This window comes from Schistocerca americana, chromosome 5 (assembly GCF_021461395.2).
Source record: "Schistocerca americana isolate TAMUIC-IGC-003095 chromosome 5, iqSchAmer2.1, whole genome shotgun sequence".
NCBI classification, from domain to species: domain Eukaryota; kingdom Metazoa; phylum Arthropoda; class Insecta; order Orthoptera; family Acrididae; genus Schistocerca; species Schistocerca americana.
This window is the reverse complement of record NC_060123.1, coordinates 657,379,951-657,393,867: the sequence shown is the minus strand read 5'-3', so window position 1 is coordinate 657,393,867 and position 13,917 is coordinate 657,379,951. Positions and strand designations below refer to the sequence as shown.

At 49.4% G+C, this 13,917-nt stretch overlaps 1 protein-coding gene across 1 annotated transcript in view; it reads right to left on the bottom strand.

The window, feature by feature from the left end:
* Positions 1-13,917, bottom strand: part of LOC124616617 (probable cytochrome P450 6a13) — a 181,061-nt gene that overhangs the window by 107,702 nt on the left and 59,442 nt on the right. The gene's annotated exons all lie outside the window — the stretch shown is intronic.

Here is a 13,917-nt window from a genome sequence, read left to right as displayed (position 1 = left end):
GAAACAAATACCTGTTGAGAAATGGGCCGTTTTACTTGTGACGAGTAATTCGTAATATTGACAGATGAAGTAGGATTTACAAGAGATGGGATAGTAAGTTACCACAGTAAGCAAGTAAGGGCTGATGCAAATCCTTGAGCAATCATGGATGCGAAGCACCAGGATCGTTTCAGTATCAGTGTATGGACAGGAATTGTCGGTGCCAGATTCATAGGGCCATACGTTTTACCAAACAGGTTAACAGGTGCCGTGTAGCACCGAATTCAGTGCAATAAATTATCAGCACTATTGGAGAACGCTACACTCTTGGAGAAGACGAGGCCTGTGGTTTATGCAGGATATAGCACCACCCATGTAGCAAAACCGTGTTTACCGGTGCCAATATACCATTGGTAGCTGGGCGTCTGTCGAATCTGGCTGAAAAGTGGTCTGAAGTAGGCTATTTTAAATCGTGTGGTTCACACCAGGTTTACGGTCCAAACACTTTAATTGCACTTTGATGTTAAATAACGCGCGATTTATAGCCAGACTTGAATCTCACTTATTATAACTTATGCACAGATTAATGATTTGCCACATGCTACACTCTGTTGATGTTGTGTAACGTGACTGTTCGAGTGCAATAACCTAAGAGGTAGTAATTAAAAGAAATTATTAACGTGTGGCAAATAAATCGTTAACACAGACACTGAATAAAGTTCTCAGATCACTGTCCTTGAAGTACAACAATGATATCAATACGAAAACGATGAGCAGAGTAAGCTTCATCTGAAAATAACACTGCTCACTCGGAATCTATTGTTATATAGTTTGCATTAGCTATTGTTGAAGTTCAACACAGTTTATAAAACTAATTACCAGTTTACAGTCAATCATTAAGAACAGTCACTAAATAATCTCTCGGACAAAGGGTTTACATTAAATAAAATCATTTTTCGACTTGTAACTGATGTTAAAGTGTCCGCGGTACATTTCCCGGTTTTGGTGGACATAGATCTTGTACCTTTCACAACATTCCGCGGACTGCACTAAAAAGGCTTCCAGCCACCTCGTCTTATAAATCTGTAGTAATTAAAACTGATCCGGAACCGCGCTGCTGCTACGGTAGCAGATTCGAATCCTGCCTCTGGCATGGATGTGTGTGACGTCCTTAGGTTAGTTAGGGTTAAGATGTTCTAAGTCTAGGGGACTGATGACCTCAGATGTTAAGTCCCATAGTGCTTAGAGACAATTAAAATTGAAGTTAGTAATTGTTGTTTGTTGGTTTTTCCTAAGTTACAATTAATGATTTTTATTCCCTATTAATAGAACAGTGGAGAGATATTTGGTTTAACTAGGACTGTTAGGTACGAGATTAACTGAATTACCCCGTTTAGTTTGCCAAAATATGGGGTTCTATTTCAGTAACAATGTTTCAGTTAATAATCTAATTACTCTGAAACTAAATGAGGGCAGAAGTTACTAAACATATTTTCAATATTAGCTGTATAAATGCTAGGGTCCTTCACATGGCTATTTCATCTATGTTATCAGGAAGTTAGCAATTAAGTACATGTTGACATATGAACATTGAAAACGAAGTTTTATATTAGTGGTATTTGTAATTAGGAGGCTTCTTAGGTACAATAATTACACTTATAAGTTCCAGGTAACCGAGAGAAAGTAATGGATAACAAAATAAATATTTTGAGGGGAAGAAAAACATAATAGCTGGATGCAACCCCGTGCTTTTTTACAAGTACTCACTGCAACGTTTCCTTGGCGATGGATTGGTCGTGGTGGTCCGGTAGCACGGCCTTCCCCTTTACCGGACCTGAACCCGTTGGGTTTCTGGATGTGGAGACATTTAAAGGCATTGCTGTATGCCCAACTCATTTCAATGTTCAGAGGTTACATGATTTTGTGAGCAATGCATGGATCGCAGTCTGAACACAACCAGGTGTATTTGAAAGAGGGTATGAAGGGCCGAAGAATGTGACAAGATGCGCAGCAGCAATATGTACCACTGCCTGCAGTGTTTATTTTTACGTAACAGACAGAATGAGAGTACAAAATTGGCCCTTATATGAACAGGTATTAATTTCCGGTCATATCATTATAGAAACTTTTCTTCCAGTTTTGACCAGTACTACCACCTGTAGGAATATGTAACACTTCTTTTTAACCACCCTATAAATCAGTTTCAGGGTTTGTTCTGCTCCCCAATGGCCGTTTCATTTCTTCATGGATTCTTGCATTAGTTATTTAACGCGTATTTCAATAATAAATGGTAACTGGTTTTCAAGTGATGTTCTTATTTTGCCATGTATCAAAGTGGCGATCTTGATAGTAACGTGATAAGTGTATTTGCTTTCGTTACAGCATCATTCCTCACATTATCAAACTGACGCCACAACTACCGCATACGCTATACCCCGTAGGCAGTTTGCCGAGTCTACGTAACTTTATTAAGAATGTTTTACTAATGTGGTAGTGTCGAGAACTAGTTCCTGTCCTCCTTGCCAATCAATAGCGACATGCACGCAGCTTAAAATGTTTCACGCGCCGCACTGCGATAGAGGCGCATTCCGGCGATGAATTCAAATGGCACTTCTATAGCTACCTGGTGCGCCTATACTCAGCAAATCCACAAAAATTGTGATATGGCTGGACTTATAGTTTCTTTCCCGATGGTCAGAACAAAAAGTTCGTAATGGAGCGAAGTATCACAGATCCCACATGATCAGTACTGACCCCATTATTTTTCTCATTATACGGTGAAAGCCTCTATGAGGGGGAAGACTTGTCTGATGACGTAATAGAAGAAAAAGCAGGAGTCAACTGGGAAGAGATAGGAGATCCAATATTAGAATCAGAATTTGAAAGTGCTATGGACCAAGCAGGATCAAATAAGGCAGTAGCAATTGATAACATTCCATCGGAATTTCTGATATCATTGGTGGAAGTGGCAGCAAAACGACTATTCAACTTGGTGTACAGAATGTGAGAGATTGGCGATATACCACCAGACCTTTAGAAAAACGTCATCCATACAGTTACGAAGGTAGCAAGGGATGTCAAGTGCGAGAATTATCGCACAGTCGGCTTAAAAGCTCATGCATCCAAGTTGATGACAAGAATAATACACAGAAGGATGGAAAATAAAATTGAGGATGTGTCAGATGACGATCAATTTGACTTTAAAAAAGGTAAAGGCACCACATGAGCAGTTCTCACGTTGCGTTTGACAATGGAAGCAAGACTGAAGAAGAATCAAGATACACTCATAGGATTTGTCGATCTGGAAAAAGCGTAAGAGCGTTCGAAATTGTAAAATGGTGCAACATCTTCGAAATTCTAAGGAAAATAGAGGATAATCAGATTATCTACAATATGTACAACAACCATGAGGAAACAGTAAGAGTGAAAGACCAAGAACGATGTTCATCTACATCTCCGTCTTTTTCTGGGATTAAAAAGGGCATAAGGCGGAGGTGTAATCTTTTACGCCTAGTATTCAGCCTGTACGTCAAAGGAGCATTGGTGGAAATAAAAGAAAGGTTCAATAGTGTGATTAAAATTCAGAGTGAAAGGATATCACTGATAATATTCGTTTATGACATTGCTATCCTCTGTGAAAGAGAAGAAAAATTACAGGATCTATTGAATGGAATGAACAATCTAATGAATATTGAATAAGGATTGAGAGTAAATCAGAAAAAGACAATAATAGTGACAAATAGGAGAAATGTGGACAACGAGACACTTAACATCAGAATTGGTGATCATGAAGTGGACGAAGTTAAGGAATTCTGCTCCTTAGGCAGCAATATAATCCATGACTGACAGGGCAAAGAGGACACATAAACCAGACAAGCTTTGGCAAAAACGCAATTCATGGCCACACACAGGTCTTAATTTGAGAAAAAAATTTCCGAGTGTTCTGCTCTTTTTTTTTTTTTTTTTTTTTTTTTACTTTATTGTTATTTTAAAACCTGTACAACTCAGGTAGGCTGGCAGCGGCACACTACGCCGCTCTTCAGCCATAGCGTTTTACAAGAGTATAAAACATGGTGAATGACAATGAACAAAGTGACAGGCAAAAGAGAGAGGTCACAGAGACATAAAAAACACGGAGTCGTTCACATGTGATGATAACAACACTGAAAACACGTCGGCACGGCGCACAAAACACTGATGAGTCCGACGGCACAAGTGAACGTAGGAGTGGGACGGCGGACACCAAAAACACTATACGACGTCACACACACGAGACACAAAAGGCGACGATCTCCGGCGCGCGAATGTTCACTATACGTGTGCGAGTCCGGGGACCTGCCAAGAGAGGAGGAGGAGGAAGGGGAGTGGGAGAGCGAGAGGGGAGAGCAGAGATGCCACGGGCAGGGGAGATAGGGGGGAGGGAGGAAGGGGGAGAGGAAGCCCGGGGGAAGAGGGGGAAGGGAGGGGACAGGGAGACGGAAAAAGAAGGGAAGAGAAGAGAAGGGAGGGAGGGTGCCGAAAGGAAAGGACAAGGGGAGTGGGGGGCGGGGCAGGGTCAAAGTTGATAGGAGGGGTAGATGGAGGGGACGAGGACATCATCAGGGAGAGGGAGCTGGCGGAAGCCACCTTGGGAGAGGGTATGGAGGGTGGAGAGATGGAGACCGGGTGGGACGTGGGAATACAGGCGCGGCAGCGGGCGGGGGTGGGAGAGGATCGGGGAAATGAGCGGGTGAGGAGGATCAAGTTTACGTGAGGTGTACAGGATACGTATCCTTTCAAGGAAAAGGAGGAGGTGGGGGAAGGGGATGAGATCATACAGGATCCGCGTGGGGGAGGGGAGACGGATGCGATAGGCAAGGCGGAGAGCATGGCGTTCAAGGATTTGGAGGGATTTATAGAAGGTAGGGGGGGCGGAGATCCAGGCTGGATGGGCGTAACAAAGGATAGGGCGGATGAGGGATTTATAGGTGTGGAGGATTGTGGAGGGGTCCAGACCCCACGTGCGGCCGGAAAGGAGCTTGAGGAGACGGAGTCGGGAACGTGCCTTGGCTTGGATTGTCTGGAGATGGGGAGTCCAGGAGAGGCGACGGTCGAGGGTGACGCCAAGGTACTTAAGGGTGGGAGTGAGGGCGATAGGACGGCCATAGACGGTGAGATAGAAATCAAGGAGGCGGAAGGAAGGGGTGGTTTTGCCTACAATGATTGCCTTGGTTTTGGAGGGATTGACCTTGAGCAGCCACTGGTTGCACCAAGCGGTGAACCGGTCAAGATGGGATTGGAGAAGGCGTTGGGAGCGTTGCAGGGTGGGGGCAAGGGCGAGGAAGGCGGTGTCATCGGCAAACTGGAGGAGGTGGACGGGGGGCGACGGCGGCGGCATGTCCGCCGTGTACAAAAGGTACAGAAGGGGGGAGAGGACGGAGCCTTGGGGCACACCGGCGGAGGGGAAAAAGGTGTAGGAATCGGTGTTATGGATGGTGACATAGGAAGGACGGCGGGAGAGAAAGGAACCGATCAGACGGACGTAGTTAATGGGAAGGGCAAAGGTTTGGAGCTTGAAGAGGAGACCGGAATGCCAGACGCGGTCATAAGCGCGTTCGAGGTCAAGTGAGAGGAAGATGGCGGAGCGACGGGAATTAAGCTGTTCGGAAAGGAGATGAGTGAGGTGAAGGAGAAGATCGTCGGAAGAGAAGGATGGCCGAAAGCCACACTGGGTGACGGGAAGGAGGCGGTGCTGGCGGAGATGCTGGTGGATGCGGCGGGTGAGGATAGATTCTAGGACCTTGCTGAAGACCGAGGTAAGGCTGATGGGACGGTAGGAGGAGACGGCGGACGGCGGTTTGCCAGGTTTAAGGAACATGAGGATACGGGAGGTTTTCCACAGGTCGGGGTAGTAACCGGTGGACAGGGCTACATTGTAGAGCCTGGCCAGGGTGGAGAGGAAAGAGACAGGAGCTTCACGAAGGTGACGGTAGGTGGCACGATCGTGACCAGGAGCGGTGTTGCGTTTTGTGCGGAGGGTAGCAATGAGATCCTGTGTAGTGATAGGGGCATTGAGTTCCGTGTGTGTAATGTTGTCCAAGTACTGGAAGCCAGGAGCGAGGGGAGGGGAAGAGGTGTCAGTTCGATCGTGGATATCCGGGAAGAGGGAGTAATCGAACTGGGGATCATCGGGGACGGAAAATACATCGGAGAGGTAGGAGGCAAAGTGATTGGCCTTACTAAGGGAGTCAGGGAAAGGGTGATCATCATGGAGAAGAGGATAATAGGGGGAGGGTTTAGTTCCGGTAAGGCGACGGAAGGCCGACCAGAACTTGGACGAGTTGATTGGTAGGGTTGCATTTAAACGGGTGCATGTCTGTCGCCAGTCCCGGCGTTTCTTAGCCACGAGCAAATTATGAACGTGTCGCTGGAGTTGCCGGTGGCGTCGTAGTGTGTCCGGGTCACGCGTGCGGAGGAAGGCACGGTAGAGACGACGGGATTCACGGAGGAGGAGAACGGCCTGTGGGGGTAAGGTAGGACGGTGGGGGTGGATGGCGACAGTAGGAACGTGGGCCTCCACGGCCTCAGACAAGGTCCGCTGGAGAAAGGAGGCGGCATGGGTGACATCGTCAGGGTGGTGGTAGGTGAGAGGGTGGCTATCGACCTGGGTGGAAAGGGTATCCCGGTAGGCATTCCAGTCGGCTCGGGAATAGTCGTGGACATACTTAGGGGGAGGGTCAGTACGAGGGTCGGGGCGAGGGCGACGACCGTCTGAAACGGTGAGGAGGACAGGGAGATGGTCGCTACCAATAGGCTCCAGGACATCCACCGTTATGCGGCCAAGGAGGTTGGGGGAGGAGAGGATAACATCAGGAGTGGAGTTGGATTCGGGACGGGTATGCCGGGGGATGGGGACGAGGTCACCTTGAAGGGTGGAGAGGAACCGATGCCATCGCCGTAACTGGGCAGCGGAACGACTATGGATGTTGAGGTCGGCGGCGATCACGTAGGAGGAAAAGGTACGATCGACGTGGGAGAGGAAGTCGAAGGGAATAGGAGCGTTGGGGCGGACATAGATGGTGGCGCAGGTAACGGTAAGGCCGGGGAAGAAGAGACTAAGGATCAGGTGTTCGGTGGGGTCGGGAAGGAGAGGTTGGAGCCGAACGGGGATCTGGCGGTGGTGACCAATGGCAACTCCGCCACGCGCAATCGGGTGGGGATTATCGGAGCGGTGGAGGAGGTAGGGCGAAGTGTGGACTGTGTGGTGGGGTTGCAGGAAGGTTTCATTGAGGAGGAAGGCATCCACGCGGTGGGTGGCAAGGGTGTGCAGGAACAGGTTTTTGTTGGCGGGAAGGGAGCGGATGTTGTTGAAAAGGATACGTTGCTGTCGCACCATGACTGGGATTTAAACGAGGGTGTCAAGACGGGAGAAGGTGAAATGGGCCTGGTTGTTGGAGTAGGTGGCGTACATCTTGAGTTGGAAGATGGAACGGGCAGCAAGGGAGATCTGCTGGAGGGTGTGAGGGCGCTGAAAGGGATGAACATTCTGGAGGACGATGGTGAGGAACCTGATGATGTCCTCAGCGGTGGGTGGGGGACGAAGGGAATTGCCAGGAGGGGTGGGGGCGTCCAGAGGACGGACAGGTATGGTGAGTTCAGGAGTGGTTGGAGGGGGTCGGGCTTTACACTTTTGGGAGTAGGTGGGATGAGGGAGATTGCAGGTATTACAGGAGGGAGGGGATTGGAGGTTAGGGCACTGCCGGAGGAAGTGCGCCTGCCGACAATGCGGGCAGGTGGGGGCCTCGCGGCACTCAGCTGTGGGGTGCGCATTATAGCGCAGACACCTCTGGCAGCGCAGGGATTGAGGAGGGGAACGGGAAGGGTCGACCTTGTACCGCTGGTGGAAGAGGAGGGCACCCTCCTTCAGGAGACGGTCAATGGAGGGGGCGTCCTCAGAGAAAACCCGCATAAGGCGGGTGGGGCCGGCCGAGTTGAAAATGCGGCGGACCGCCCGCACCTCCAGCGTGGGATGGGCCTGGAGCTTCGCCAACACCTCCTCCTCCGTGATCGACGGACTGAGCTGCGTGATCACGGCGGTGAGGGTCGGCGGGCGACGCAGGGGTTGGGGTTGGCGAGTAGGAGATGGAGAAGGAGCAGGGGTAAGGGAGGCGTTGGGACCAAAACGGGTGATGGGGAGACGGGAGAGGATGTCAGTATGGAGGGTTGGGCTGGGGGAGGAGATGAGAACAGAATCTCGGCGAGGAGTGAGGAGGGAGATGGGGGCACCAGGACAATGCTGGCGAAGGAAGAGGGTGAGGTTCCGGGCTTCAAGGAGAGAGGGATCAGGACGGGAGAGGAGGTAGCGGTAGGAGGAAGGGGGAGAGGAGGAGGATGAGGGGGCAGGGACAGGCGGGGAGACTTCCATGGCATCATGGGTGGGGGAAGGAGGACGAGGCGCAGCCTTTTTGGAAGCAGAGGAAGCAGGGGTGCCACCGGGGCGCTTGACGGCGGTGGAGGAGGTGTGGGGGATGGGAACAACGGGAATGTGGCGGGGAGGGGCAGGTCCCGGGGCCGGAGTCGGCGCCGGAGATGGTGACGGTGACGGCGACGGCGACGATGACGATGACGATGACGGTGGGAGTGGCGGCGGTGATGGCGAAGGTGACGGGGAGAGCTGGGCGTGGGCAGTGGCCCGACGGGCCATCACCCGAGCTGGAGCTGCAGTGACAGGCTGGGGGAGTGGGGGGAAGGGATCAGAACGAGAGGAGCGGGAGGAAGAAGCGGGAGAGGGGGCGACAAAGATAGAGGGTGAAGGGAGAGTGAGGAGAGGTGGAATGGAAGGAGGGGGGTGGGACTGGGCACACCAAGTTATAGTGGTGGAGGCGGCAGAAGGGGAGGTATAGACAATGGCGGTGGTGGTAGTAGTGACAGTGGTGGTGGGGGTGGACATGACGGGAGAGAGAAACAAGAACGAACAGAACGAAGAGGAGAGGACAGAAACTGGGGACAGACAAAGACGAAGACGGATGAAGACGAAGACGGCCGTAGACCAGGGTCAGGACGGCGGCGGCGGGCACCGGACGGCGGCGGCGGCGGCGGGCACCGGCGGCGGCGGCGGCGGCGGCGGCGAGCCCCGGCAGGCGGCGGCGGCGGCGGCGGCGGCGGCGGCGGCGAGCACCGGCAGGCGGCGACCAGGCGGGGGCGGCGAGCCCCGGCAGGCGGCGACGGCTGCGGCGGCTGCAAGGACCGGAAGGCGGCGACCAAGCGGCGGCGGCGGTGACGGTGACGGTGACGGTGACGGCAAGCAGACGACACGGCAGGGATCTTCCACGTCGAAGGCGCACCCTGAGAGTAGCCCAGGCAGTGAAACTCTTCGATGAAGAAGAGAGGGAATCCAACCCTCGAATGTTCTGCTCTGCCCACTCGTCTAATATAGGGTGCCTAGGAAACCTGCTTTCCGGGACCGCTCAGCAGCAATTCAAGCAAATGGTGTTAACAGATTTTTATTGCAGTAAGATAAATGACTATACTTTGAGATATTTGCAGTGGGATGTCGCAAGCAAAGGAGGACATGAAACACAAGCAGTCTCTTCAGTATATACCATTCCTAACAATACAGTCGCTGCTGTAGCTTTCGTAGAACGGCTAGACTTCCACTCGGGTCTTGGCGAGGCGGCGTGGCGCTTATGTCCTACTCGTGTAGATGGCTCCACTGTTTCGATGTTTACTAGAGTGGGGTGGGTCAGCGTGCTATTCGCTGACGCCGTCTGACCGCCCTCTCTGCTCTAACGCTCTTGCCCGTCATGCAGGCGCTTGACGTTATGCTGGAACACTGAGAATGTACGTTTGGAGCATATTTTTATATGGTTGTGAGACACGGACTGTGGGAAAGCCAGAACAGAAGAGAATTTAATCATTTAAGATGTGTTGCTACCGGCGAATGTCAAAAATTAGGTGGACTGGTAAGGTAAGGTAAGAAATGAGGTTTTCTGTAGAATCGGTGAGGAAAGGAATAGATGGGAAACAGAATAAGAAGGAACAGGGTGACAGGACATCTGTTAAGATATCGGGGAATAACTTCCACGGTATTAGATGGAGATGCAGAGGGTAAAAGCTGTAGAAGGAGACAGAGATTAGAATACGTCCAGCAAATAATTCAGGACGTAGGTTTCAATTGCCACTCTGAGAACAAAAGGTTGGCAGGGGAGAGGAACAATATATTAAAGGTGTTTGGAAGATTTTGTTAATTCTGCAGTTACAGAATCCTCTGGCGAGTAAAACTCTCCATATTTTTAAAACTTGTTACATAACATTTGGATGGTTAAGCCATACTTCGCCGGTCGTGCGTCATCTCGTACATCCAATCGAAAGACAGTTTTCTACCATCGAACACGTGAAATTTGCATGTGCTTTAGCAGCGGAGTTTCTTTAATGTTTCCTGCGCGGGGTAGCCGCGCGGTCTTGGCCGTCTTGTCACGGTCGGAGGTTCGAGTCCTCCCTTAGGCATGGGTGTATGCGTTGTCCTTAGCGTAAGTTAGTTTAAGTTAGATTAAGATTAGGGACCGATGACCTCACCAGTTTGGTCCCATAAGAACTTATCACAAATTTCCAATTTCTTTAATGTTTTAGCCAAAAAAAAAAAAAAAAAAAAAAAAAAAAAAAAACGGTTCAAATGGCTCCAAGCCCTATGGGACTTAACATCTGAGGTCAGCAGTCCCCTAGACTTAGAACTACTTAAACCTAACTAACGTAATGACATCACACACATCTATGCCCGAGGCAGGATGCGAACCTCCGACCGTAGCAGTCGCGCGGTTCCAGACTGAAGTGCCTAGAACCGCTCGGTCACAGCAGCAGGCACGAGGATGTTCATTGAGGTAACAACGTACGATGTTATACCAACTTGGCAGGGCTCTGATCTGCTCCAAAATGAAGTCGGGCGCCACTTATATCACGTGGGTCAACAGTCACAGAGAAACCAAATCGAGGCATGTTATGCCTGTAACGGCAGATTCTGGAAAGGAGAAAGAACCAAAGACGGAGAAAACATTAAGTGACGGAGAATCATGTTTATTTGACAGAGGTGCGTGTGGGTTTTGCGTACGCCATATTCTCAAATTATGCATGTTTACTTTGTCTTTTAAATGAAATGTGGCTTTGTGAGAGAACACAAGTCTGCTTTGAAAACCATCCACTGCCGTCCTTGCGTGAAAAACAATGCATAATTGTTTCCGTTTTGGTTCGTCGACTGGTTTTAGGTCTTACAACATTTGAGTTCCGTGAGCCTTGAACTGCAGGCGTATGGGCAACACACACCACACACCACACTGTTGACTGTTCTCTGCTGGTACGACATGTGAATTTTGCGGGGCTCCTTTCGTAGAGCGTACGAATGTTTTCCACCACTTCATTCTCAGCAGATGGCTGTTCTGTGATTTTCTTTTTGCATATGCATCCTTTCTTCTCGAACTACTTTGCCCATCTGGGAACGTTGTGACGGGGTGTTGTGCCACTTAACCATACCTGGTCACAGAATTCTCAACGAGGATTGTTGGTGATGTTTTTGCTTATTCCGTGACGCAATGCGCCTGTTGTGTTGCAGATTCATAAACATCAATGGCGATTTTTCATTTTTTCAATGTTTCCAACCTAAAGTGTGAGAGTTAACCTTTCAGTCTATAAATCTATTACTGAAACAAAGTCATTATTAAAGTCACAGCAATACTATCCTTTTTGTCCCACACATTTTCAATGAGCCAGTTTTTGGCCCCAGGTACATTCCTGGGTACGTGGGAACATTTCCTCACATTTCGAAAAATTTTATTTTTCCAGAGTAATTATTGTAAGACTGCAGCCCACAAAACCTGATTGCCATCATTTAAAACAGAGTAAAGAAATAGACATGACGGAAAAAAATCGCATCACCAAAAAATAATTAATGTAGAGTAATAAAATGTCGATATTTCATTTGTCTAGGTAACATATGTAGCCAACTAACACTGTAACATCACAGATTAATGAATACACAAGGTAAGTTATTGCAAATGTGAAATGCTGGTACATTAATAACGTGCATAACTGCCAGATTGTTGAATCCTGGCACGCAAATTGGGATGTATTGTGTTGTATAGCTGCCAGATATCAGTTTGTGGGGTGACGCGCTGTGCGCCGGCCTCGCTACCCGAGCGGTTCTAGGCGCTACAGTCTGGAACCGCGCGACTGCTACGGTCGCAGGTTCGTATCCTGCCTCGGGCATGGGTGTGTGTGATGTCATTGGGTTAGTTAGGTTTAAGTAGTTCTAAGTCTAGGGGACTGATGACCTCAGTAGTTAAGTCCCCTAGTGCTCAGAGCCATCTTGAAGCTCTGTGTCTATTGCACTTTGTCGGTCAATAAGGCGACGGTTAATACTGGTTGTGGATGACACTGGTGTTGTGCTGCAATGATGTCCCGTATGTGGTCGATTGGAGATAGATCTTGTTCTGGCATCACCACAAGCGCCAGAACGAAGAGGAAGAACGGAAGACCAGAGAAGGTGGTGAGGCGACATGGGCCAATAGCGTGCTGACCAGGTCGTCACCACGATAGGAGAGGCATCTAGCCGAGTGAATATAAGCGCCGTTCCTGCCAGCTTCGGATTTGGCTGAAGAGTGGTGGACTGTGCCGCTGCCACATATGGGACATCATTGGAGCACAACACCAGCGTCATCCACAACTAGCATTAACTGTCGCCTTATTGACTGACCAAGTGCAATAGGCACAGAGCTTCAGCCCCTGTCCATATGAGCAGGGGAATGAAATTACAATAAAGAAAAAAAAACAGCCTTGGGCGGACATTAGTGGACAGTATTAGCATGGCCTAGCAGAGAGTGCTACCATATCCATTGTTTGTTTGGACATTGTGTACAGGAAGAACATTACTGTTAGCATGTCGCCCATTGCTTAAGACACCATTGTACATTACAAGTTAAGCACTGTCAATCTTCTTATATGTAAAAAAACCTGCTAATGTTATTTGTTTGAACTGTTGCATAGCATTCCAAGACTGCAGCATCCCTTAGTCACCCTATACGAGACGAGTGGGCCCTCAATTGGCCTCCTCCTAACCAATACAAGGCCATCACTGGCACTGAGGTGGAGCTAGCTTTCCTCAGAAACAAGAGACCTCCACCCTTCCCTCCATTGAGCTCTCGCTTGATACCACTGATGTCGCAAATGGCGGTGGTTTGGAGTCAATGTAATGGATGCTACAAGGCACCTGACTCGGAGCTGTCCTCGAAGTAACCCATTTGTAACAGTTCATTGTGTCACTGTGGTACCAACTGTTGCTCAAATTGCTGGTCCAGATGCAGTACAATGCGCCAGAACCATACGCCCAAAGACGATGGTCTTCCCTCTCGGTTGTGCCAAGTGGCCATCCGGAACCTGTTCTTGATGCGGCTGTACATTCTCGCGACCACCGCTGCCAACAATCATACACATTCCTGTCAAGTCTTTCTGCAGTATCGCAGAAGGAACATCCAGTTTCTCGTAGCCTTATTACATGATCTCTTTCAAATGTAGCGAGGTGTTGATAATCTGCATCTACATTTATACTCCGCAAGCCACCCAACGGTGTGTAGCGGAGGGCACTTTACGTGCCACTGTCATTACCTCCCTTTCCTGTTCCAGTCGCGTATGGTTCACGGGAAGAACGACTACCGGAAAGCCTCCGTGCGGCCTCGAATCTCTCTAATTTTACAGTCGTGATCTCCTCGGGTGGTATAATTAGGGGGAAGCAATATATTCTATACCTCATCCAGAAACGCACCCTCTCGAAACCTGGACAGCAAGCTACACCGCGATGCAGAGCGCCTCTCTTGCAGAGTCTGCCACTTGAGTTTGCTAAACATCTCTGTAACGCTACCACGCTTACCAAATAACCCTGTGACGAAACGCGCCGCTCTTCTTTGGATCTTCTCT